The sequence below is a fragment of the Mus caroli genome, chromosome 13, assembly GCF_900094665.2.
Source record: "Mus caroli chromosome 13, CAROLI_EIJ_v1.1, whole genome shotgun sequence".
Taxonomy (NCBI): Eukaryota; Metazoa; Chordata; class Mammalia; order Rodentia; family Muridae; genus Mus; species Mus caroli.
The window spans coordinates 64079941-64084997 of NC_034582.1; the positions used below are offsets into that span (position 1 = coordinate 64079941).

The window sequence follows — 5057 nt, forward strand, 5'->3', positions numbered from 1 at the left end:
ATACTGCTTACTGTCTGTCTGAGGCTCCTCATGGTTTGCTCAGCTTCCTTTTGACCACTTGCCCAGGGGTGGCACCACCCACTGGCTGGGCTCTTCCACATTAATCATCAATTGAGAAAATACCCCACAGACATACCACAGGCCAATTTGAAGGAAGAAGTTTGTCAGTTGATGTTTCCTCTTTTCAGTTGACTCTAATTTGTGTGCAGTTGACAAAAACTAGCCAGCGCAGAGAGAGAGAAATAAGATCTCACAAATGCTGCTGAGAATGAGACTGGACCATGAGACCTGGGGAATGCAAGTTGTTGGTGACCTTGATAAAGCTAATGCCAACAAGACTGCTGGTCAACGTGATACTTGATATGTACCCAAAAGAGAGTGCGAGGTGAGAATGTGAAGACAGAAATAGGCCTTCTTTTTAGAAAATGGACTTTAAAGGGAATTGTGAAATGGGGTAGCAGCTGGGGAGTGGTTCTGTGGAGGGATATTTAAATGAGAGCAAACACAGCACTCTTATATACTGATGCAAATGGACCCAGAGAAACTTAGCATTTGATTATGTAAGTGCTCAGAGGAGTAGCTTCAGGAACAAAGTTCCAGAAGAAAGCAGAAAGAGGCCATCCAATACACACATGGGTACTTGGGGCCCAGACTTTGCTAGGACAAGAATTCAACTCTTGTCACTGGAAAGAGGGTAGAGTTTCTGGGTTCGGAGCAAGTGATTGGCAGGTGGAGGGGAGATAAAATGAAATCAGGAGCAAGGCTGCCCCCAGGGAAAACCTGCACATAGCAACAGCAGCATACCCAAATCCTTCAATAGAGGCTTCACTGTGATGACCCCCATCATAAGTCTACAGTTGGCCCTCAGTATCCTGAAACTCATCAAACACCACACTTACTGCCAACACTTCTCTTTGTTATGGAGGAACTGGAGGAAGCTCACGGTCGTATCTCTTGAGCCAAGTGACCTCATGTCTGGTTCCATTTTGGTCCGACCCAGTACTATTCCTGACATCTGGGTTCTCAGCATCATTTTCAAAGGAAACCCAACCTTGCTCAGTGTTCTACGGAAATAGATTCAACCTCAGCTACTCCATGTCCCAACTGAATTCTGTCTTTGTAAAGAAATACACATCCTATCTCTCACCTGTGTACCTCCTCTGCCAAAGGAAGAGAATCCCGTTTTTTTTTTTTTTTTTTTTTTGGTATTTCGAGACAGGGTTTCTCTGGCTGTCCTGGAACTCACTTTGTAGACCAGGCTGGCCTCGAACTCAGAAATCTGCCCTCCTCTGCCTCCCGAGTGCTGAGATTAAAGGCGTGTGCCACCACACCCAGCTTGGGAATCCCTTTAGAGAGAATGGAATCTGAAAACTGAGGCTTCCTTATGGTGAAATCTGAACACCAGGACCACCACTGACCCAGACAGCTGGAGCTGACCACATTTACCTTATACCTATAATGTTTAAGAGGGGCATAAAAAGTAGCTACACACACACTACTGGAGATTTATTTGGTGGCATAAGATACGTTGTCTCCTCCATTATATGGTGGCTCAATTTAACTGTACATATTTTAGAAAGTGTCTACAGTGATAGGTTTTTATAGATCTTTTTTCAAAAGTCATTTTCTTTTAGTTACAAAGGACCAGTCTCAGCTTGGAAAGGGGTTCTTGAAGAAGGGGTATTTGTGAGCCATTAAGAAAACAACTCAAAATCAATCGTGGGTAAAAGCTGACAGCTCTGTGTTCTGCTTGAGCTGGCTCTCCAAAAAGCTCTTGCAAACCAAATTCCAGTCTTTTATTCACAGCATATCAATTAAATCATTACCCCAGGTTCCCTTTTGATTACCCCTCAAATCAGCATTTTATGACCTTAGCCATTTGATTCTTAGAAGGAGACAGCAAGTACATAAAAAAAAAAAAAAAAAAAACATAGCAAATGAGCTCTCTGCTCCTCACAGAGACAGCCTTGTGCAGTGCCAGCCTCATCCTGTAGACACAATAGTGAAGGTTGGTGTGAACGGATTTGGCCATATTGGACGCCTTGTTACCTGGGCTGCCTTCTGCTCTGCACTTAGCAAAGTGGAGATTGTTGCCATCAATGACCCCTTCATTGACCTCAACTACATGCTCTACATGTTCCAGGATGACTCCACCCATGGCAAAGTCAATGGCACAGTCAAGGCTGAGAATGGGAAGCTTGTCATCAATGGGAAGCCCATTACCATCTTCCAGGAGCGAGACCCCGCTAACATCAAATGGGGTGATGCTGGTGCTGAGTATGTTGTGGAGTCTACTGGCATCTTCACCACCAGGAAGAAAGCCAGGGCCCACTTGAAGGGTGGGGCCAAAAGAATCATCATCTTCACCCCTTCTGTTAATGTCCCCATGTTTGTAAAGAGTGTGAACCATGAGAAATATGACAACTCACTCAAGATTGTCAGCAATGCATCCTGTACCACCAACTGCTTAGCCTCCCTGGCCAAGGTCATCCATGACAACTTTGGCATCATGGAAGAGCTCATGACCATGGTCTATGCCATCACTGCCACTCATAAGACTACAGAAGACCCCTCTGGAAAGCTGTGGCATGATGGCCATGGGGCTGCCCAGAACATCATCCCTGCATCCACTTGTGTTGTCAAGACTGTGAGCAAGATCATCCCAGAGCTGAACGGGAAGCTCACTATCATGGCCTTTCATGTTCTTACCCCCAATGTACCTGCTGTGGATCTGACTTGCTGCCTGGAGAAACCTGCCAAGTATGTTTATGTCAAGAAGGTGGTGAAGCAGGCATCCCAAGGGCCCACTAAAGGGCATCCTGGGCTACACTGAGGACCAGGTTGTCTCCTGCAACTTCAACAGCAACTCTCACCCTTCCACCTTTGATGCTGGGGCTGGCATTGCTCTCAATGACAACTTTGTAAAGTTCATTTCCTGGTATGACAATGAATATGGCTACAGGGTGGTGGACCGGCCTCCAAGGAGTAAAAAACCCTGGACCACCCACACCAGCAAAGATACTGAGAGCAAGAGAGAGGCTCTCAGTTGCTGGGGAGTCCCTGTCCTACTCGGGCCCCAACACTGAGCATCTCCCTCACAATTTCCATCTCAGACCCCCATAATAGCAGGAGGGGCCTAGGGAACCCTCCCTACTCTCTTGAATACTATCAGTAAAGTTCCCCAGTACCCACAAAAAAAAACCCAAAAACATAGCAAATGAACTCAGAGATCTGCCTGTCTCTGGAAGCACAAACAGCAAGTTTAGCTGCTTAGGAATCCACACTGAGATTGCCATTCCATAAATCTCCTTATCTCTTTCTTTAATATCGTTCTGACCAGCTGGGCTAATTAGTGCACTTGTCTCTGTTCTTTTAGGTTGTGGGGTCCCTCAAACAATTCATATTGCATCCTTATATTTTACATAGTTGAGAATTATATATTCTTAAATTCATGTTTTCAGAGTTGTTTCTCACAGCCTTAAGGGCTGTCCTGAAGGTCACAGCATTTACTATTTTGCTAAGGTACACATTCTCACCTCCCAGACCGATGCTGCTTCTTATTATCATGGAGTGATTCACCTTAACAGGGATAGCATTCCCCAAAGGAGGAACATGAAAATGTCTGCATTATTATACAAGCAAGCTGCATACCCGGAGCAACCGTCAGCCTTCATGGAGCCCCTGTCCTGCTGCTCAGCTCCAGGGACAGGAAACTCTGCCATCCCATCTCTTCCATGCAGGACTTGGCAGTTAGTTATCTCTCGATTTCTTCCTTCACCTCCCCTACCTTTCCATTCTCCACTGTTGTCTGGTTTGAATTAAGGTTATATGAGGATACAACAAATTTGTGACAAAGGCATAGGAATAACTGATGTTAATATTCCTCAGAAGAGAGTTGGGAACACCATCAAGTGTGAGGACTCATAATTCCTAGAAAATAGTTCAAGTAGATGGTGTTCCCATACCTCAAACATTTTCCTGAAGAAAATATAACACATTTGTGCTTTATATAACCTGGAACATGTTTGTCTGTGAATCGGCTAGACTACTAAACCTTAAATCCATAACCCTGTTATCAGAGGAGCTGTAAAAGTGATGGTGTCTTTTGCTGAATAGAAGCTTTGTAGCTTCATGACGTTTATTAATTCTTGCTCTTAAAGCCTATTCAGAAAGCCTTTTCTTGTGCCAATGAGTGCAAGCCTATTGCATACTATTATCAGATTCTGGGCATCTGGACTTAAGTTGAGGTCTTTGATTCATTTGGAGTTGAATGCTGGGCAGGATAGTAATTATGGATCTATTTTCATTCTTCTATATGCAGCCATCCAATTTGACCAGATCCATATGTTGATGTTACTATCTTGTCTCTAGTATTCATTTTTTGGCTTTTTTGGAAAAATGCAAGTGTCCATGGATTTGTGGACTTATGTCTGTGACTCCACTTCAATTCCATTGATCAATGTGTCTGTTTTTTTTTCCAGTATTATGTAGTTGCTATTGCTGTAATATTATTTGAAATATGAGACGGTGATACCCTCTGAAGTTCTTTTTGCTGTTGTTCAGAATCACTTTAACTATCTTGGTATTTTGTGTTTCCATATGAAGTTTAATTTTTTTTCAATTTCTGTAAGGAATTGTGTTGGAATCTTGGTGTGGATTGCATTAAATCTGTAGATTCCTCTTGGTGGAATTTTTTTTAATTCTCTTTAAAAACATATTGAGTCACAAAAGTAAACATGTGTATAGGAATAAAAACAGAAAATTTGAAATATTTATTTTAACAGTGCTCTTGACCATGTTAGCCTTATTAATCACGTAAGAAAAATTAATCAGAGTTGGGTAACAGGCCTGCTCAGATTTTATTATTACCTCCTGAATTACACTATTTTAATAAAAGCTAAGTTTTAGAGGAACCATTTCTTAAAGAAAGGGTGTAACAAATTTCAGCAGAATTAGTATGCATGTTTCACAGAAACTTGTAAAAATAAGTATGGATATAAGTATGAAACCCTTTGCATATGTGACAGGTAAACAGAACCAAGACTTGAATATTGAAG

At 42.6% G+C, this 5057-nt stretch overlaps 1 pseudogene; it reads left to right on the forward strand.

Moving 5' to 3' along the window:
• Positions 1–281: 281 nt before the first annotated feature.
• LOC110307701 lies at positions 282–3086 on the forward strand (annotated as a pseudogene).
• Positions 3087–5057: the final 1971 nt, after the last annotated feature.